This window comes from Dipodomys spectabilis, unplaced genomic scaffold (genome assembly GCF_019054845.1).
Source record: "Dipodomys spectabilis isolate Male_0828 unplaced genomic scaffold, ASM1905484v1 ptg000067l, whole genome shotgun sequence".
NCBI classification, from domain to species: domain Eukaryota; kingdom Metazoa; phylum Chordata; class Mammalia; order Rodentia; family Heteromyidae; genus Dipodomys; species Dipodomys spectabilis.
The window spans coordinates 6279944-6301515 of NW_024870744.1; the positions used below are offsets into that span (position 1 = coordinate 6279944).

A 21572-nucleotide genomic window follows, 5' to 3' on the forward strand; every position below is an offset into this window, starting at 1 on the left:
ATGGCTGTAACTGACCAAATGGAGGAAGCTGGTTACCAGCTGCCTGCACCAAAAGGGCCCTTGGTCCACCAATCTGGGGAGAAGAGCATGTCAGACTAACACACTGTCCTGTTTTTTAAATCCAATTCTGTACTGCAGTTTTTGCTGTATCACAGGATGTTTTTCTGCTCTACCACTTGAGCCATAGCACCACTTCCGGCTTTTCTGCTTATGTGGTGCTGAGGAATTGAGCCCAGGGCCTCATGCATGCAAAGGCAAGCACTCTACCCCTGAGCCACCTTCCCAGCCCCTGCATCACAGGATTTTATGGTATATATTATTCATATACTTTAATTATTTCTACCTAAAAAATTTTAAAATACCAAAATATAAACATTCAATAATTCAAACATATTAAAATATTAAATCAAAATAACTATACTGTACACAATTGAAATGCAGATGCTACTAGTGCTTGCACAAGTTTGCCAGCATGTGACTGTACATGGCACACTACTGTCTGGTGGAATGGCAGGAGACTGAGCACAGCACCGTGCTCCGAGTCCTGGGTGCTGACTGGCTCAGGGACTGCAGCCACCATGTCTGCTGTGCCACGCCGTCCATGCGCTCAGCATCTGTCTACTTCACACTGATGTCTGATTGCTGCTCTGCGGTTTGATTTTGTTGTTTGGTTTTGGTTTTGGGGCTTGAACTCTGGGCCTGGACACTGTCCCTCAGCTCTTCAGCTCACCACTTGAATCACAGCACTACTTCATTTTCTGGTGGTTTATTGGCACTAAGAGTCTCATGGGCTTTCCTGCCCAGGCTGTCTTTGAACCATAACCTCAGATCTCAGCTTCCTGAGTAGCTTGGATTACAGGCATGAGCCACTGATGCGTGGCTTCTGAACAATTTTGTAACATGGATGAGATGAAATCAGCAAGTGAAGAGGATGAAGAAGAACTACAGGCTGGAGAGGAGGAGGAGGTTGGCGTAACACTCGGTCTCCTTGCAGCCATGGTCAGAATGGCCAAAGGACTTGAGTGGCTGAGGAATGACACCCCCAGATGCTGTGTTTGTTGCACTTTGTAAATACAATCAAGAGCCGCACGTCAGTTTATAAAAACCTCCTCACTCAGAAGAAAATCAGCGCCAGCAACTCCCCATAGCGGTGTCCAACACTTGAAGAGATCAGTTACAACTACACCTGCAGTGGAAATAGAAGTCACGGCCCAGGGTGAAGACGCCGCACCACCTGTGAAGCGCTGGTGAGCGGAGCCTTCAGAGGAGCTGCCGGGCTCCGCTTGGCTGTGCAGTGCACTCACCTCATTATCACGTTCAGCGCCATCGGCACTGCACAGCTGCTAAGTCATGATCTTCACCACTCGGGTTGTTGTATTTCACTGGCGAGTACTGATAGAATTTTATGCTACTAAATTACATAGACATGTACTTGCCTAGTATGCACGAGGCCCTGGGTTCGATCCCGCAGTACCACATAAACAGAAAAAGCCAGGAGTGGTGCTGTGGCTCAAGTGGTAGAGTGCTAGCCTTGAGCAAAAGCAGCTCAGGGAGAGTGCCCAGGCCCTGAGTTCAGTCTATAGGACTGGCAAAAAATAAATAAAAGCATATGAAGTCTTTGTAAGAGCATGGGAAAGGTTTTTAAGAGAGCAGAGTTTATAGAGCCTTAAAATATATATGTAAATAAAATATAATGCTGCTACTTTGCGGATTTTCACCCACTGCATGGAGTCTCTGGAATGTAATTCTCGTGATAGGTGAGGGAGGGCTCATGCCCTCAAGCTTGGCTCATGCTCAATACGTAGCAGCTCACAATTACTGGGACTGAGTACGTGGTTTGTGGCTAATTATAGCCAAGGAACTAAATGTTTAAAACTTAAGTAGCCAGCCCTGTACTGGTTGCTCATCTCTGTAATCCCAGCTACTTATGAGGCTAAGATTTTAGAAGACTCTAAGATTTAAGATCTAAAAAAAGCCCTAAAATTATCTTGGATTAACCAGCAAAATGCTGAATTGGAGGTGTGGTTCAAGTGGGAAAGCACCAGCCATGAATTAAAAAATAAAAAAAAAAACCAGAAGGCCTGGTGATCAAGCCCCAGTAGCAGCAAAAACAATTTCAGGTACTGACTACCAGGCTTATGTAACTGGCATTTGCTTAGATTCAACTTATGCCTCTGCTCACCATTTCTGCTTTGTTTTTGAGCACAGGATCTCGGGTATGCAGCTCAGCTTGGCCTCAGTCTTGTGATTCTCTGCCTCTGTCTGGACCATGAGGTCCCACTTTACTATTCTGAAAACCATTGTCCTTCCTGAAAGTTGGTGTTCTAGAGCTAGGGTGGAATGAATTTTCCACCGACACTAACGTGAGCTCTGAACTCCAGCTGCGTCTGCCCCTCGTGCTTCCATGGCTGCTGTGGGAAGCTCAGTGGCTGTTGCAGTAGGGTCCGTCTTTCTTCCTGGCTGCTGCTTAAGCACCCAGGGCTGTGGGATGTTTATTAAGCTTCCCTTGGGACTTGTTAGGAGCTGGATGCTGCTTCAACCCTCTCAGAGACCAAGGGAACTGGAGTCTACTGGGGTCATACCTGGGAAAAATCCAGGGTGGGGTGGACACCTGGTTATTGTACTGAGCTGCCAACGCCCAAGCAGCCAGCTGGAGCTCTGCTGAGATCGGCCCAGAAAGGAGTCTGGCTCAGACAGTGCCTCGGGCCCCAGGACACACCAAACTCTTCCAGGGGTAGCAGCCTGCCCAGAGAGCTCAGAGGTGGAGCCGGAAAGCGATGGGCAGAGGATGCCAGTGCTCTATACTTTTTTTTTTCTTCTGTCGGTCGTGGGGCTTGAACTCTGTGCCTGGGTGCCGTCCCTCAGCTCTTCAGCTCAAGGCTAGTGGTCTACCACTTGAGCCACAGTGCCGGTTTTCTGGTGGTTTATTGGAGATAGGAGTCTCAGGTTTCTTGCCCAGGTTGGCTCTGAACTGCGAATCCTCAGATCTCAGCCTCTTGAGTAGCTAGGATTACAGGCATGAGCCACTGACACCGGCTTGGTCTATACTTCTTGTTGCTGGACCCAAGTCGTTTCTCAAAGGAGATGTGGGAAGTGCTCCTCCGCAGCTGCCGCTGCCACAGGCTTGGCTTGGCTTCCCTTCGGCCTGGCATCTCACCTGCCTTTACCCCAGAGCTCAGTCCAGCACTATGAAGACAGGTCCCATAAAGCACCCACACCGCCACCCTGAACTTGAGCACTTTGAACTCGGTCCCGCCAGAAAGCCCCCAGTCCACACTTGCACCCCAAGGCAAAGGAAAGCTCACCCATTTATTAAGGGTTTTTTTCTGTAGACAAAAGCTCATTTCATAACAGCTGCCCAGTATGATTTGTTTCCGTCCAAGACACCTGAGACACCACCAGCCTGCACAGCCACTGCTTCACCGAGCTGACCCAGGAGGGTCGCCATCTCCGCCTGTCCTGGCGTAGCAGAGGCCCACCTGCACCAGCCCCTATCCTGGCCTTTAGTGCTCTGGCAGTGACTGGCCCACAGATGGCGCTGTGACCCCACTTCCCTTTCATTCCTTGGGTTTTGAGCAGGAATGGCTGAGGAACAGGAGAGAGAGGCAGAGCTAGGTAGCCTGGCTGGCCCTGGCTTCCTCCAAATAGTGTGAGCCCACCAGCGCCCTGCGGGTTCTGGCCCTCCCAAGGGCCATCCTCCTGTTCATGGCCCTGTGGAAGAGGAGGAAGCAGAGGCCTCCCCTCCACCCCTGCTTCCCCTTCAAGAGGGCAGATGCAGAATGGGCTGGCCCCTCCCAGGTCTGGCGAAGGCACCAACCTTCTCTCTGGGGCCTCATCGGAACCTCACTGAAGGCGAGGCCCAGGTTACCTCACCTGGGGACCCAAGCTCAGGAGAGCAGGTGGGAAAGGCACCTGGGAAGGGGCAGGCCGCTCAGGCCAGGCCAGCCCGCTCCAGGTCCTGGGGCAGCACCCGGCCCTTTTTGCGGGCCTTCTGCAGACGCCGCGCGGCACGGGCTGCCGCTGGACCTTGCGCTTCTTCTTGCGCTTCAGCGCCTCCTGCAGCATCTGCTCGTTGTCCCGAATCTTCACACCCTCCGCCTTGTACAGCAGGTTGGTCCACTTCATCTTGGCCTCCAGCTCCTGGGCCTTCCCTGAATCCTACTCCTGCAGCAGGGAGGGCTTGGAAAAGGCCACAAGACTGTGTCCTGGCTGGTTGAGGACTCCAGGGAACGCCCACAGCCCGACTCACCAGGATGCTTTGGTACATGTTTCCTGTGTGCTCAGGCAGACTCATCCTGATGACCCTGGAGTCTTCCACCTGATGAGGCCCAAGACAGCTGCTGCTGCCCAGTCCCATGCCCCAGTTCTGGCTTTGACTTGTACTGGCCGTGGCTGTGTCCGAGGCTGACGAGAAGGCTGGGCTGCTCCACATCATGGGCATCCCCAATATGCCTGGTCAACATGGGGCATCACAAGCCCAGACCTGAAGGGACAGCCTCGTCAGCTGGGTGCACCAGCCAGGAAGGCAGCTCTAGGGCCTTCCAGAGGCTTGGTGAGTGAGCAGGTGCTGGACTTCCCAGGCCCCTTGGTTGCCACTCTAGTGCACGGGGTGGGATAGGAAAGAGGCCTCTGAGCCCAGCCACAGGGCTGCTGTCAGTGCACAAGTCAGCATCTGCTGTCGGCTGCGGCATCCCAGCCCAGCATCTTCCCTGGCCCCTGCCCTCCAGGGCCCAGCCACTTACTTCTTCCCAGCCTTCCCAAAGCCTGAGCGCTTCTTGCCAGGAAGGCTGCTACTGTCAGTCTGCCTCTGGGGCTTTAGTGCGCAGGACAGCGTGTGGCTAAGACAAGAGGTGGTGGTCAGGTGACCAAGTGCCATGACGTTCCTGCCAGAATTGGCCCAGGCTTGAGAGCCTGGCGGCCGGCCAGCATCATGATGCCCAGAGACTCTGTGGGGTCCCCCCCCACACACAGGGACACGCCTCAGGCCCTCTGCACCCCATCTTCAGCCGGTCCCTCCTCTTGCCCCAGTGTCTGCCAACACACCTGGCATCCTTGCTCAGCCGCTCCAGGCCCCTGAACCAGGCAAGGAAGGCCTCATCGGCTCCAAGGTGACAATAGTTGCAACACTATTGCAGCTTCTTCCGAAGCTCCATGACTCATTCTCCTGGCCAGGGAGAGCACCAGGGCAGGGACAGGGCTGGGCTGGCCTGCGCAGGGCTAGGCTGGCTGGGGAGAGACCCACCTCCTCTGCGTGCTCTGCCACCCAACACTCCACTGAGGACCCCCGGGCCTCTGCGGGATCTCACAGCCGTGGCCTCACCGTCTTGCCCAGGGAGCTGTCGCACATGCCACCCACACCCACCCTGCCTGGGGGTGGGACCTACTCTCTCTACCCATTGCACCCATGCATGGAGTGCAGCTGGGCAGGCCTGACTGGACCTCCAGGCAGCTCCTCACCCACCCTGTCCTGTCTGGCAGGTGCCAATCACCTTCATACATTTCCTCAATGCCATTCTTTCCTAAAAGGCAGAGGGCAATGGAGTTAGAATGGGGCCCCTCTTCCATTCCGACCTCTGGCCAGGCCCTCCACTGGCCAGGGGATCCTGTGTGCATACGCTGGAGCCCTGGGCACCCAGAGTGAGGTCAGGTTCAGGGACTATGTGGTCTAGCACCACTGAGGCTAGGAGAGAGTTTGGGGATTCAGAGGAAAAGGCCTCTCTTGGGCCACAGGTCCCTTGTACTAGGAAAGCCTGGCTTGTCTTGGTCCCTGCGTCCTCCAGGGCCAGGGGTGGGGGAGACTTGAAAGCCCAGCTGGGCGCTCTGTGAACAGCACCGAGGGCAGGCAGCCCTGGGCAGCACCTGGTCAGAGGGAGTGAGGACTGAGTTCAAGGATGGCCTTGGGGCTGTCAGGAGGGCCAGAGCTCAGGACTCCCAGGGGACTTTCTCCTGCAGCACCAGGCCCCATCTGGCCCTGGCTACTCACCTCCTGGATGAGTTGATACACGGCGTCCAGCATCCTGAGGGCCATCAGGAAGATGCCCAGGTAGGCAACGATGATGTGGTCAGCACCTGTTGTTTTGGTGGGGGATGGGCAAAGGCGAGGGCCCACCCCTCTCCCAGTCCCCAGGGCTTCTCAGCCAGCCCTCAGCCCCTCACGGCTTTCCATGGCACAGTGTCCTGGGGAACTTCAGGCCACCTCTGTCCAGAGTCCCTTCCCGCTGCCTGGGACTGCAAACGGCCCCAGGTCCAATCCTAGGGTGGCCTATGCAGATCCCAAAGTGAGCTAGGCCACCTCTGCCCACAATCATCCACTACACTCTGCCAAGCCCAGCTCTGCTGCCTCCACTTCCTCCTTCCCCACTGCCAGCCAGCTAGCTCCCCAGGCTCCTCCTCTGCCAGGTGAGAGTCCTCCCTCTCCTTGGGCCACGTTGGGAGTGAGGTTGAAGGTGAACAGAGCCAGGCCACGCCGCACCTCCTCTCTCTCAGGCAACCTGGCTTACGTCCTAGTCACTCACCATCTTTTGCCATCTTCTAGAACCTGCTTTAGCTGCTTCTCCTTCCCAGCAAACTTGCAAGTCTCCTGCCAGGATGGAGGCTGGTGTTGGTGTGGGCTCTGTACTGTCCTCCTTTCTACCGCGAGTGTCTTCCCTTTGGGACTGACATGGCCACTGCACAGCCCCAGCGCCCACTCCTGGCAGGCCAAGTCTGGCCTAAGCTCTGCTCCAGCACTCATTGCTGTGGGATCTCACCTGGGGACCTGGCTTCACCTCTGCCTGCTTCCTCACCTGCAAGCTTTTCCTAAAGGGGCTGGGGAACTCGGGGTCTCTGGACTACCTGCCTGCCTACCTGCCTGCCTGCCTGCCTGCTCCCTTTCTGCCTGCCTGCCTGCCTGCTTGCCACCAGTGCTGCTGGCCTGACTGGCATGTGGGGCCCGGGCCTCCTCAGAACTCAGCCACATTCATTTCTTTCTCCTTGGCAGCTCAAATGCCAGCCTGTAAGCTCAGCCCCGGCCGCTCTGCATCTTTCTGTTAGGAGAGGGGAAAACTGAGGTCCAGACAGGGCTGGTGACCTGTCCAGGGCCCTGAAGGTCAGCAGGGCAAGGGGCCCTGCAGCCTCTGAGCAGAGTCCAGTCGGCTAGCTTGTCTATGTGTCAGGGTCCTTACAGGAGATGAGCCTGAAGGGAGAGGGACATAGACTTCCAGACTCCTTTCTGACCCCAGATCCTGGCTCTCCTCAGCGAGTAGGGTGGGGACCCAGACCCCTGGAACATCTTCCCCTCTCTGGCCAGCCCCTGCTCCTGGGCCAGGGCAGGAAACTGCCTCTGTGCAGCTGGGCCGGGAGTTTCCCAGGGCCCACTCGTGCACAGCAGGTGCCCGTGGAGGAGGCTATGCCTTCTGCACTTCCCATGGAAGCAGCCAGAGAGGTCAGCAACGATACCCAGGGAGCTGGCCTCCCTCTTTTTGTTCTTTTGGGGTCTCTTTTCCTAGGGTTCTTTCAGTTCTAGGGATAGATGGCAGGGCCTGTGAGGTCCTTGACCTCTGAAGTTTGGAGCTGGAGCTCTAGCACTTGAGCCACGGCTCCCTTTCCTGATTTGGAGAGTTCAGCTCACAGATTTGACTGCCAGCCTAGCTTTGATTGGCAATACTCAGATGTGCTTTTGGCTTAGGAGGAAGTAGCCTGGAGGCGTGAGGTAGCGGGCCCTGGGCTGTCCACAGCTGCTGCTGTGTGCTAGGACCGCTCAGCTCACGTGAGAGCATGCGCAGCCTCTGCTCCCGCCAAGACCTCAGAGCTCCGCAGTGCTTGCAGGTGGCCGTGCTGGGTCTGGAGGTTTGCACCGAGCCCAGAGGGCCCTAGGTGCCCCAGGGGCAGCCCTGAAAGCCCCTCGTCAGAGCAGGCCTCTTCTGGACAGTACCTCGAGCCAGTCGGAGGCATCCTGGAGTCAGCCCAGCATGGTTTGGGAAGGGCCGCCACATACCCCGGGCCTACAGCACATTTGGCAGCCAGTGTGATGCTGGGGCCCTCGGGGAGGAGCAGTCACCAGTCCTGGGCTCCCTGCTTCCGAGGATGACCCTGTGTTTCCCCACAGCATCCCATCCCCACAGGCTGTTAGGGCTCCACGGGGCCCGACCTGCATAAAGGCCTCACAGAATCCTCCTTTGCCTTCCTCCCCAAGAGAAGAGCAAGCCACGCTTCACACACCCCAGCAGCAGGGCGCTGATTCCTGCCTGAGCGCCCATCCACCTCTGCCCTCTGCCTTCCCCTCCTCCTCCCATACCTTTCGCAGCAGCTCTCTGCTCTTGGAGTCCTTTTTACTGCAGAAATCCTGCCTGCCAGCTTGGGAAATGAAAGCAAGCTGGCTCTGCAGAGGGGCAGAGAGAAGGTGACAGTTGGGAGGGGGAGGGGAGGCAGTTGGACTCCATTTTGTGTGGGAGGCCAGCCTCCCATCAGCCAACACAAGAGGTTCCAAAGGGTTTTACTGAGCTCCAGGGACCCACAGGCAAGGAGTGGATTCGTCGTCCTGGCACAATGCTGTGCCACCCGACCCACCAGGCAGCTCTGCTCTGCTCAACTGGAAAGAGATGTGTGGCCACCAGATACCCTGCACAGCCCCTGTGCCCTCTTGTGTGCTTGTGCCTGTGTGCCTGTGCGCCAGCACCCATTCTGTGTCGGGAGATTCAGGCGGAAAGGAGCTGCCATATGCCCGCCGAGGATTGCCCTAGCTGAGCCAAGGTAGCACCGGCCCAGCCGGCTTCCCCAGCCCACCCTGGAGGCCAGGGTTTGGAGAGGGCGATGGCTGCCCTGTGTGCTGGCAGAACATCTCCTGAGGAGTCAGGGGCCCACCTGCAGATCTCCTGCCAAGTCCTGTCCAGGCGGAGGATGGCTGCCGTCTGCAGGGCAGAGACCATGGCGTGCAGTGAGAACTTCCACAGGGCTCTGCATCCTGGGGAGGAAGATTGCCTGAGCCTTGCCTGGCACTGCGGCCACCTCCTGTCCTGGCCCTTGGCCAGAGGCCTGGCAGAAAGAGGCCTGCTAGAGCGGAAGAACTTGAGCAGGGACTCCCGCCACCCCAGAAGATTTGGCCTGCCACTGGCTGAGTGGCAGGACCCAGAGAGCAGCCAGCCAGGGAGGGGCCTGAGAGAGGCTGGGCCTGGGAAGCACGGGCCTGGCCAAGAGGATCTGAGCTCCACACAGGTCGGTGACCACACTGCCCACACCCAGACAGGAGAAAGGTGCAAGGAGAGGGAGAGGCCCTGGGCAGCACAACCTGCAGCATACCACGGCCTCCTGGATCCGAGGTGCCACCACCCGCGTGCTGTCTGGCGCCTTCGTGCTGAGGAATTCAACGCAGGTGGTGATTGCGCAGGAGCACACGTTGTTCGCGTGGGCCACGGCGGCCCAGATGGTGGGGGCCAAGTGCTCCTTAACCTGCTGGGCCTCTGGGACCAGATGGAGCCCAGGCAGAGGCTGGGCACTGCCTTCTGCAACAGCTCCTGGGGAAGAGCGCCGAGGTCACCAGGTCCCGTCACACACACTCCACAGGCCCCGGCCCAGGCCCGCATCCAAGCCCACAGCAGGCATGGAACTCAGAGCACGGAGGAAGACATTGCAGCCACTGGGAGGCTCTGGGTCTGCGGTGCTGACCCTCCATTCCACCCAGCCCCCAAGGGACCATCAGGATTCCAAGGTGGGCAAGGAGAGCACTGTTTTCCCTAAGTCTTCTGAGTCCTCCCAGAGACCGGCACATCCCAGGCCACCCCTTTGGGCCCTGGCCCAGCCATCTCATGTCTGTCTCCTAGTCCACTTGCACAGGAACTAGCCCTAGGACGAGGCCCATCCCAAGACTAGCCTGGACAGCCATGGGTGCACAGCAGGTGCCTGCCTAATGAGCACTGGGGCTCCACAGGTCCACTGGCCCACAGGGTGGGCTGCGCCCTGGCTGCCCCTGTGTCTGGCCCAGTGCTTGATTCCGCACAGCTCCTGGGAGGGGCGGGGGCTCAGCTCCTCTCCAGGGTTGCACTTGAGCAAGTGCTCCTACACAACGAGGTGCTAGGCATGCTGGAGCTCGGATGGGACCACAAACCATGGCCCCAGGGGAAGGAAGCAGGGACCCAGAAAGCAGAAGTTACCGGAAACCCGCCCCCACCATACCCAGCTCTGCCCAGCCCAGCGCTGCCGCCCAGTAGGGAAGGACAGAGAAGACCCGAGGCATCTGCACACTGCCCGCACTCTCTGGCAACACGGGAGGCTGGCAAGCTTCTTGGGTCAGAAATGATGCTTGATCTGGCTCTGATTCCCAAAAAGCAGAGAGAGCCAAGTTGGAGGAGTGCTCCTGGTGAGGACTGCGGGCTCGATGGCAGTACTGGTGCCTGGTGCTCGCTCTGGGTGGAGCAGCGGAGCTGAGCCGCAAGGGGCCTCCATCTCAGCATTGGGAGCTGGTGGGGTCTGGACGCTCAACACTGGCATCTAGGTGGGACGAGATGCTCTCAGACCCAGAGACTGCTGGGTCCTCAGGCCTGAGCACCAGTACTGAACTTCCTCCAAAACACAGTGCCAGAGCTGGGGTTGGCACCAGGGAAATCATCATGGCCAAGAGCAGAAGGATCCAAGCTCCGCCCAGGAGCCTGGTTCTCTAGGACTGACCCCTGGAGCCGAGGTGACAGGTGGCTCTGAGGCAGCCCTAGAGGCTGGTGCTCCATGACCGCTGTGCAGCATGGCTATGTTAGCAGATGGCTCAGATTGTGCACAAGCACTTAGTCCTCTCACCACACATAGTAGTGTGGTAAATATCCCTAGAACAGAGAGCACCCCAGCTGGTCTTCCTAACAGAAACTGGATCAGAGTCAGGGTGACAAATAACCCCAACTCAGCTCTGACGTGGGCTTCTCCGGGAGTGAGCACGGGAGCCGAGGTGGCACACGGCTCGCTGTCAGTGCTCCTCACTGGGGCTCCGTCTGCACTGGGCACGGGAGACATGGTGGAAGCTGCCTCCCATGTGGCACAAGAGCCTACTGCTCTCACCAGGCATCTCCAGAGTGTCAGGAGTCCCACCAGCAAAATGAGCTCATCTGGCGCTCCTTCCAGAAAAAGCTGCACAGCCAAGAGAAGCAGCGGCTCCAGCTCTGCATTGAAGCTGACTTGGGTGGGACCGAAAAGACCAGCACAAGTAGAGGCTGGCTCTGCCTCAGCACTCCCTGCTGGTCTTCGGGGTGCCCTTCCTTCTAGTAGGCACAGCAGATGCTCCAACACACAGGGGAACAACTGGTGTTAGGTCCAGAGCAATCATGCTCTGCAAGGGCAGATAAACCTCCAGCTCCGCCCTGGAGCCTGGATCTCCAGGACTGACTCCTGGAGCTGAGGTGACAGGTGGCTCTGCCGCAGCCATGGAGGCTGGTGCTCTGTGACCACTGTGCACCACAGCCAAGTTGGTAGATGGCTGGGACTGTGCACAGGCACCTAGTGCTCTCCCCACACAGCGCTCCAGATGGGTATTCCGATGACAAAGAGCAGCAGATGTGGTACTCCTGTGAAGTAGGGCAGCAGTGTCAAGGTGACAAGCACATCCAGCTCCCCAATGGAGGCTACTCCTTGGGGATTAAGACATGGGGCTGTGGTGAAGCTGAGCTCCTTGTCTGCAAGCGAAGTGCTGTGCTCCTCAGCCAAGGGGCACAATGGACCGAAGTCTGAGCAAGGGCCTAGTGCTCTTACTGCACAAAAACCCACCATTAGTACCCCTAGATTAAAAAAGCCCCCTAAATGCTCCTCCTGCAAGAAACAGGATTTGGACCAGGGTGACAAACATCTTGTGCTCAGCTCTGAAGCTGGCTTCTCAGGGAGTGAGACCGGCAGCCGAGGTGGCGCACGGCTCGCTGTCAGTGCTCCTCGGTGGAGCTCCGTCATCACTGCCCTCCAGAGGCATAGATCTTACTTCTCTGACCACCCACAGCAGCACAATCACAATCGCCACCAGCGAGAGCAGCACAGCTGGCGCTCCAATGAGGGAAAGCAGCTCAGCCAAGCGCAGAAGCATCTGCGGGTCTGCACTGAAGGTGGCTTGTTCGGGACCTGGAGCGGAGATGGACACTGGCTCCTCCCCAGCAACAGGTTCTGCTGCTCGCTGGGGCCCCAGCACAGGAGCCAAGCTGTCCCCTGGCTCCATCTCCTCAGCAGACACTGCTGTTTCCTCCACGCTGGGCCCCACAGCCAGGGTGCAATGGGGTCCAGCTGAGCTCCGGCCGCGGCTGCTCCCTGGGCGCTGAGCGCTGAAGTCAAGCTGGCAGGTGACTCTGCTCCTCCCCTGGCAGTTCTGGCCCCATCAGGACTCGGCCCCAGAGCTGATGTGGAAGCCGGCTCTTCCTCCACACAGGGGGCTCTGGCTCCCCCAGGACTGCAGGCCACATTCGAGGCCGCAGGGGCCTCCGCAGGAGAACCCCATGCTGCTCCACCCCCTGGCCTGGCGGCCACAGTCTCTGATGAAGCTCAACCTCCCTCCTGAGCCCACAGTGGGCCTCAGGTTTCCTCTGGCTGCTGGCCCATGGAATGTGGGAGCCTCCTCCCAGGGCTGCCCTGCCCCTTCCACCCCTGCACGGGCTGTGTCTCAGGCCCCGGCTCCACACCCGTAGCTTCGTCCTGGCTGGGTGTCTCGATCCCCAGCTGTGCCAGGACATGGGACACATGGCGCTCCATGTCAGAGTCCGGCATATGCAGCCTCAGGTGAGTCAGGAGGCGCTGGAGGCAGGGAAGCTGTGCGGGGGCCAGGAAGTCCTCCGGATGCAAGTCCAGCCAGGAGCCCAGGAGGCACGTGATGGCACTAGGGGCAGATGGGTGGGGAGCAGACTCGGGCTCCAGGCCAGCATGGCCGCTGGTCTCCCTCTCGCCCCTGGGATGGTGGCGGTCCTTGCAGAGACCAGCACACCCAACACAGCACCTTTGGGCTGTGGCACCAGTGACAGGCTGGCCCAGGAAAGGCCTGAAGAGAAACTCAAGGGAGAGATCCACGACCAAATGCTGTACCATCAGCTCTGTCCTCCTCTGTACCTTCGAAACCCTTCTGCCTCTCTCCCCTGGGCCTCTACACGCTGGTCAGCAACACGGCTTGGTGTCCAGCCTGGCACGCATAGGGTTCTGCTGCACGTCTGTGTGGAGTCTGCTGCCTCATTCCCCATGGGCCCCACTGCGTCGTCTGGCTACATCCACACGGTTCTCCTTCTGTGTGTGGGTGCCACAGCATGGCCCTGCGCTGTGACACACACGCCTCACACCAGCTGAGGGCTGTGGCCAAGCACAGATGACCCTGGCCCTACTCTGGGGCTCATGGTGTGCTGGGAGAAGCCTGCATGGCACGGGCTCTGTGGACGATGGATGTACATGGCGGTGGGAGTGGGGGTCTCAGCCCTGAGCCCACCCTCTACTCCTGCTCAAAACACCCCCACCAGCCTGCTTAAATCTTCCTGGCTCCAGAAGGAGCCCCACAGCTCAAGGCTCTAGGGACAAGCACAAGAGGCGAGGGCTTCGGAGTTGGCCCAGCCCTCCCTCCTGCGCCCCCACACACACACATTTGTCACCACTGTGGAGCCACGCGCCCTCCAAGGAGACCAAAGCCCACTCACTGACAGAGCTGGTCCCGAGGGATGACATCCTCGCAGGAGTGGGCGAGGGTGTCCGTCTGTCCGGAGGGGCCCGTGGGCGCTTCACAAGTGCTGAACCTGGTGAGGATTTGAGCGTCACTGGCCAGCCCGGGGTAGCCGGCAGCTCCCCGTTCTTCTCTCTCCACTCTGCTCAGGGACTGGAAAGCAGCCCTACCCCTGGAGTTCCTTCCTATGTGCCACAATGCGCACAAGCTGCCGCTGCCTGATGATCCTGGCAGCCCAGACGCCCTCCCTCTGCCCTGCCAGCCCTGCTCTGTCCACACCTAGGTTGGGTCCCTCCTCGCAGAGAGAATCGCTTCCCTCTGGCCAAGCAGACACACTGCTTTGTCTGCGGCCTCAGAGAAGCAGAGTCACAGAGCAGGGCCCACAGCCCTGGACAGGACCCTGCATGGTGCCAGCCTGTGACTTCCCTGCGTGATTCTCCACGCACTGGCAAGCGCCAACCAGCTCCATTCCCAAGGCTGCCACTGCAGGTGAGGGCTCCCATGCGATTGGAATTGGCCCTCACCTTATGAACAGCAGGTCCAGGACCTGCAGGGTGTCCGCCACCTCCCTGTAGGTATTGAGGAAGGAACAGATAGACATGGAGTCCTCAAGCATCTCTCTTTCTCTGTCTCTCTGTTTCTCTGTCTCTGTCTCTCACATACACATAGACACACACAAACATACATACACACACACACTTTGCAAAAATACTCACAGCAGAACAGACACCTGCTCATGCATCAACTCCTAGAAGGTGTCACAAGATGACCTTGTGACTAAGTGACCTTGGCAGTGCTGTCTCAGGTACAAGTCCCACACTATAACCCATAAACTTCATTAAACACTAGCCAGGTGCTGATGAGCTCACACTTGTAATCTCAGATACTCAGGAGGCTGAGATCTGAGGATCACAGTGTATGCCAGGAAAGTCCATGAGACAGATTCTTACCTCCATTCGTCCAGCAAAACAATAGTGGGGGTGTGGTTCAGGTGGCAGAGTGCTAGCCTTGAGTGGAAAAGCCAATTGAGACCTGGAGGACCTGAGTTCAAGCTCCATTACTGGCACAAAAATTAATGCAATAATTCTAGCCAGGTATCGGTGGCTCACAGGCTGAGATTTGAGGACCACAGTTTGAAGCCAACTCAGCAAGAAAGTTCCATGAGACTCTTATCTCCAATTAGCCACAGAAATCTGGAAGTAGAGCTGTGACAATTTGTACAAAAGTAGTCTGGAACACAAATGCTCAAGATCAGTGTCCAGGCCCAGGGTTTAAGCCCCAGGATCCATGAAATAAAACAAAATGAAACAAAACAAAAAATGCCATTTTGCTTGATGAAAGATTTTATTGAGAATTAAAAGTCAAGCCCAATGTAGAAATGTGAAACACAGAATGATAAAAAAACTTGTATGAATTACACAGAGAACTCTCCAAATCCAATGATAAAAAGCAAACCAACTAAAACTTGGGCAGAGGTGGGTTGGAGGCATGGCTCCAGTTTTAGAGATCTTTCCTAGCAAGCATGAGGTGTTGGGTTTAATCTCTAGAACCCCCCACAAAGTCACAAATGGTAAGTAATTACGTAAAAACATTCCACATCAATGTCACAAGAGAACCACAAGGTAAAACAAGATATTGCCAGGCACCAGTAGCTCACACCTGCAATCCTTGCTACTCAGAAGGCTGAGATATGAGGATTGCACTTCAAATCTTGCTTAGGAAGGAAAGTCCATGAGACTCTTTACCTCCAATTAACCACCAAAAAGCTGTAAGTAGAGCAGTGGCTCAAAAAGTAGAGTGCTAGCCTTGGGCACAAAAGCTCAGGGACAGCATCCAGGCTCTGAGTTCAGGCCCAGGGACGGGGGCAGCTGGCTACGGCCTCTTCGGGGCTGGGCAGAGGCCATGGCCTCTCCAGGCCATCATTGACCCAAAGCCTCACCGCGAAGCCTCCCCGCACAGCATGGCAGGAAGGACATGCTCCAGCTTCTACTCTGCTACCAGAACTCAGAGAGGAGCAGGAAAACAGCCTGAGGCTGAAGACGGCCCAGCCCCAGGCTCTTCAGGCCCACCGCCCTGCCCCCTCCCCTACCCCACGACGTAATCCATCTTCTGTGAAGGGGCTGGGACCACCTGTCTCCAGAGCCAAGGACACACAGAGGGGACCGATGGCAAGGTCATCCATCCTAGAGGCCCCGACTTGCACCCGAGTACCAGGCCTGTCTCTGTAGCGAGTTGGTGCCTGGCCTGCCTGCTGGCCTTGGGAGGACAGGGGAGACGGAGGTGTGGAGATGGGGGAGGGGAGCTTCAGCAACTTCTAGTGTCAAAGGAAGGTTGGCACTAAGCCTTTTCTCTAAAAGCCTTCCAGGGCAGCACGGGCTGCATGCCCTTGGTGTCGCTGACCACCGCCCTCCAGTCCCGCTAGCGGTTCCGGATTTCCTGGTGATTCTTGTGTACGGCGACAAACCGCAGCTTCTTCAGCACGGAGGGCCAGGGCAGCATGTGCAGGTCCCACAGGTACTCCGGGGACAGCACCTTGGTGGGCTTGCGGAGCAGCAGGTACTTGTTCAGGTGGCTCTCGTCATGCCACACAGCCTCGATGTTGTTGGCCCGGTCGACCGCCATGGCCTCATGACAGGCCTTGGTGAGCCGGTGCACCTCCGCCACTGACCCCCCAAAGAAGGCCCCCATGTAGTAGAAGTCCCCCTGGTCGTGGGGGATGTAGGCCTGGGACTGGGGCCGGCGTTCGTAGGTGAAGGCATCGCGCTCGCTCGTGTAGAAGCCGGGGTGCAGGGTGCCGAAGAGCGGGGTCAGGATCTCCACGCCCACGTGGTCCTGGAACTTCATGTCCACGTCGGCGCACACCAGATAATCCATCTCCTGCCGGGAGGGCTGCTCCAAGAACTGGCTGATCATCTGCATGCGGCGCATGGACACGTCCTGCCAGCGCGGGTAGCTGGGCGCGGGCAGCACCGCCAGCCGCCGCCCCGGCCCGAGCCCCACCTGGGGCACGTCTGCGGGCCGGTCGGTGAACACGTAGTAGGTGACACGGTAGCCCACCATGAAGTGCTGCTCCGCAGACTCCAGGAACAGCCTCAGGAAGGTGATGTACCTGCAAGGGAGGACGAGGGTGGGGGAGGTGTGGCTGGGCCCGGAGTCGGAACCCACCCGGGTCCAGCGGAACCCACCCTCTCCTGCCAATCACCCTGCTCTGTCAGAGATGGGGACCACCAGCATCCCACAGTCCACAGCAGACCTGAGCCGGAGCTGGAGGCTTCCTGTGGCCCCACCGTTCTGTGGCAAATGCCAGACTGAGCGACACACCTGGATCCTAAAGGTGTCTTTGCCACGCTGCTGGACACCTGGGGCTCCAGGACACCTGGCCATCATCCCTGGGGCTCCAGGACACCTGGCCATCATCCCTGGGGCTCCAGGACACCTGGCCATCATCCCTGGGGCTCCAGGACACCTGGCTGGGGACCCTGGGACTCCAGGGCAGCTGTACAGCACCCCTAGGTCTGCATACTGTCTCCCCTCCTGTGGGCCTGTCCCTCAGCCCCATCTTAGGGAAGGAAGAGTCTCTACACCCAGCCCTTCCTTCACAGCATGAAGTAGCCTTCAGACAATGGCCTCAGCAAACCATTTCTAGGCCTTGGATCCTCAGGAAGCGCAGGGAGCAGGACTCGGAAGGGCAGGCAGGCCAGGCAGATGGGCACTTGAGGAAGAAGGGGCAGACCCACCAGCGTTTGCTCACACCCGGGCCTTAGCTCCAAGAGCAAGAGCTGTAGCTCAGGAAGTTTCCGCCTGCCTCATGGCCGGTCCTCCCTCAAGACTGCCCAGGGACTGGACCTCTGCCACGGGACAGGGCTCTCCCTTGCTGCCCACGCTCACCCTTCGTACCCACACCGCACGGGCTCCTCAATGAATCCTTCTCAGGGCACCAAGCGCAGCCACCGAGGCTTCAGCCTCAGCTGACAGCGGTGGGGTGGCCGGTCGACTTCCCGCGGGCTCAGCACCTGCTGGTGTCTGCTGGGCCCACAGCGGGTCCCAGGGAGACAGCGTGGCCAAATGTGGCAGCAGGGCTTTTGTGCTGGGTGCTGCTCTAGTCCCCGGCAGTGGGACCAGAGTGCTCATGCTGCATCTGTGCCCTTCTGAGACCCTCCCGCCAGCCACCACCGCCTCAAGTCCCAGCCGGTGACGTGGTGGCAGCCTAGGGCTGTCCTAGGGTCCTTCTGCACACTGCTGCTGCTGCTCTGTGACGGGCAGGAGCTTCCATCTCCACCCCAGGGCCCATTCCTGCACCCAGGCCTTTCTCCACAGTCTCCACAGGGCAGCTGGGCCTGAGGCAGCTTGCTCACTAGCTCCCACCCAGCTGGTCCCACCAGTACCCCTGGGGTGGACAGATGGGCTGCCACCCGCAGAGGCCTGCAGATGGATGGTCTACAGACTGTTGCCTCAGCCCTGCCTGGCATCTTAGAGTACAGCAGCGGCCCCCTCCCCCCCAGCTCCCCCCCCTCTGGCTTGGCCGGCACCATGCTCCTGCTGCTCCCAGAGGAAGCCAGGCTCCTCCCTCCTCTCCCGCTGCCTCCTCTACCAGAGGGGGTGCAGCCACCCCTGGCTGAGGGGATAGAGGGAGGAGACCGGGCACCAGCTGACAGGGGAAATGGCACTGGGCTCGACCAGCAGCTGAGCCATAGGGGCCCAGAAAGGTCACGGAGTGAAGGAACTTTTACAGCCATCCTTCCATCTTCCCCCACATTCCACCATGGCCTGAACACATCACAGATCCGGGTGTCCCCAGGCCTCCGCCCTCCACCCTGCGCATCTCTTACTTTTTGATGGCAAACACAGATAATCCCACGGTGATGTTCTGAAGCCCGAACTGCTCATTCAAGATGTCAATGTTGAAGGTCCCCTCCCAGATGATGGGAGCCAGCCATGGTGTCAGGACAAGGACGTCTCTCCTACTGCACAGAGAGAGAGCCACACTCGGTGTGCAATGTGTGCCCACCGCCGTACCTGCCCTCTCCCCGGCTGCCTCCGTCCTCCCACAGGCAGACCTGGCTGTCACCAGGAGACCAACCAGAGGCAAATCAGACTCGAGGGGACCAGGCAACAGCCATCCCCGAATGCCGGCCCTGCTCCTGCAGAAGGAGCTGAGATCTGCTGGCAAGGCTTGGAGTGGTCCTCACCCACCCAAGCACCCCTTAGGGAACCCGTGACTCTGCCAGGAACTCAAGTCAAAGAAACAGAACAGATCCTCTGGGGTCCTCAGGTCAACCTCCAATACAAAAAGAAAAAAAAGAAATAACAGGAAACAGAACATTAAGCACTAATCCAGGAAAATCTAGAGCGTTTCTTTGTTGCTTTTTCCTGCCCTGTGGAGGCTTCAGGCATGGTAGCCAAGCCACAAGCCAGCCCAAAGAAACTGCCTGTGCATATCTTTGCCACAGACCCCTGTGCCCCTTGCAGCGACAGTCCATTTACTCACGCGGGCGTGAGAGCCATCGGCGGGGGATACACCATCCTGAAAACCAAAACACAAGTGTGCACAGGAGTCACTCGGGACCCTCGTCCCACGGGGCTGTGGGGCGTGGGGAGCCGTCCTTCACCGGCTGTGAGGGCTACACCCCACATCACTCAGTGCCAGAGTTGGTGGAGGGGCTGAGGTATGAGGCTTCTCTAATTTGTCTCTGCAATGTGGAAGAGGAACCCAACACCCAAGGAACACAGGGCTGGTGGACCCACGCTGCAGGCTGGGAGGGGCCTAGTGGCCCTGTAACTCTGGGGAGGGAGGGGCTGAGCAGCAATCTCTGCCCCAGGGAACCATCAGATGCCCACACCAGCTCTCCTGGGCCTCAGACTGGTCCATGTCAGTTTCTGTGGCACCTAGAGCCCAAGCTCCCAGTCTCAGGGTGTCAGAGACCAGCCTCAGAGGTGGCAGGAAACCCTGTCCATGCCAGGCCTGTGACACTGGGAGCAGCGGACCCCACAGACGAGGAGCCCGCAGGGCAGAGCCTGCAGCAGCCACCATTTTCTTCCCGTGATGGCTCTGGGAGTAGGTAGTCCGCATGGAAAGGGCAGGGAAGCGCAGCGCAGGCTGCAGCAGGGATGAACCCTGATGACACAGGTGACAAAATCACGCCACTCACAAAAGGGCAAAACCTGCTGGTGCAGCGGCTCAGGCCTGAAATCACAGCTACTCAGGAGGCTGAGATCTGAGGATCGCAGTTCAAACACAGCCTGGCCAGGAAAGTCTGAGATGTTTATCTCTAGTTAGCCACCAAAAGCCAGACGTGGAGCTGTAGTTCAAGTGGTAGTGAGCTAGCCTTGAGTGAAAAAGCTAAGGGACAGTGCTTAAACCCCGAGTTCAAACCTCAGTACTGGCACACACATATACTCAATGACACAGACACGGACACACAGACAGATAAACACACAGACACGGATACAGACACAGACATATACAGACTCAGCCACAGACACACACACAGACACACAGACACACAGACACAGAGACATACACACACACACACACACCAGCCTGGGAGTATTCCTCTTTGAGTCAGGTGAACACAAAGGCATAATGCCTATGTGCATCTGATCAGATAAACTAATGTTTATCAAAATGAACTCCAGGAAATGGAAACAAGACGTTTATTTCTTCATTGCTGGTTTTGTTTTGTTTTTGTCTTGGTTATTCATTTATCTGTCTTTGGGAGGGAAAAGGGGGCATAGTAATGGAGGGACAAAGGATAAACAATTTCAGCAGTGGTACTCACTGGACACTGCGTTGAAAATGAACTCTACAACTTGTGGGTAGGGACGGGAGGGAAAATCAGGGAGACAGAGAGGGAAGGGGTGACATTGCCAAAGTAAAATCTACTCATTATCTGACTTATGTAACTGTAAGGCATCTCTACATTACCTTTATAATAACCATTTTTAAAGTGTTAAAAAAAGTTTTTGTTTTGTTTGATTTTTGTCTAATAACCATTTTTAAAGTGTTAAAAAAGTTTTTGTTTTGTTTTGTTTTTGTCAGTTGTGGGGCTGGGCGCTGTCCCTCAGCTCTTCAGCTCAAGGCTAGCGTGCTAGCACTTAAGCCACAGCACCACTTGCAGATTTTCTGGTGGCTTATTGGAGATAAGGGTCTCAGGGACTTTCCTGCCCAGGCTGGCTTTGAACCACAATCCTCAGATCTCAGGCTTCTGAGTAGCTAGGGTTACAGGTATGAGCCTTGACCAGGCAAAAATGTTTTGTAATTTAACAAAAAGTCAGTTGAGTGCCACTGGTTCAAGGAAGCAGACATTGCATGTGCTGAGCGCGCATGAGCTGAGACCCGCGGTCTCGTTGACTGCAGGAGAGGAAGGCAGAGCAACGCAGGGGAAGTCCCACTGCCCAGATCAGGCATGGGCGGGGGTGCCCAGCCCCTCCCCACACACAGAACAGCTTTGGCTCGGCAGGGCTGAGAAGGCAAAGAGAAGCCCATGGATGTGGGAGACACAGAAAGGCAGCTGAGGATCTGGGGACCACCTGGTACAGGGGTGAGGCAGGAGGGTGGAAGGCAAAGCCATGCTCTCAACAGGCTCCTCAGATGGACGGCCCAGAGAGCCAGGGGAGCCCAGGGTTGGGGCTGAAGGTCAGATGGGAGCTGAGGACAAAGGGGGACAGGCAGGCAACGCTTTAGGGCAACTGAGGTGACAAATGCTGCTGGATGGGACACACAGGTCAGGCTCCTAGCACAGGCCACGCAGGCCCTCCTCCATCCCTCAGCCTCACTCACCTGGACTCAGCTCCCAGGCCTCCCTGTGCCTGTCTGCTGGGGGTCAAGAACCCATAGCTAGGAGAAGGAAGTGGGCAGAGACAGCTGCTCAGGATACAGGCCTGCAGGGGTCCGCTGCCTGGGCCCAACCCTCTGCTCAGACTGGCCTTCCTTCCCTTCCCC

General features: G+C 57.5%; 1 pseudogene; it reads right to left on the minus strand.

Annotated features, from left to right (window-relative positions):
- Window positions 1-16048: 16048 nt before the first annotated feature.
- Window positions 16049-20212, minus strand: LOC122108878 (annotated as a pseudogene).
- Between the last annotated feature and the right edge of the window lie 1360 nt (window positions 20213-21572).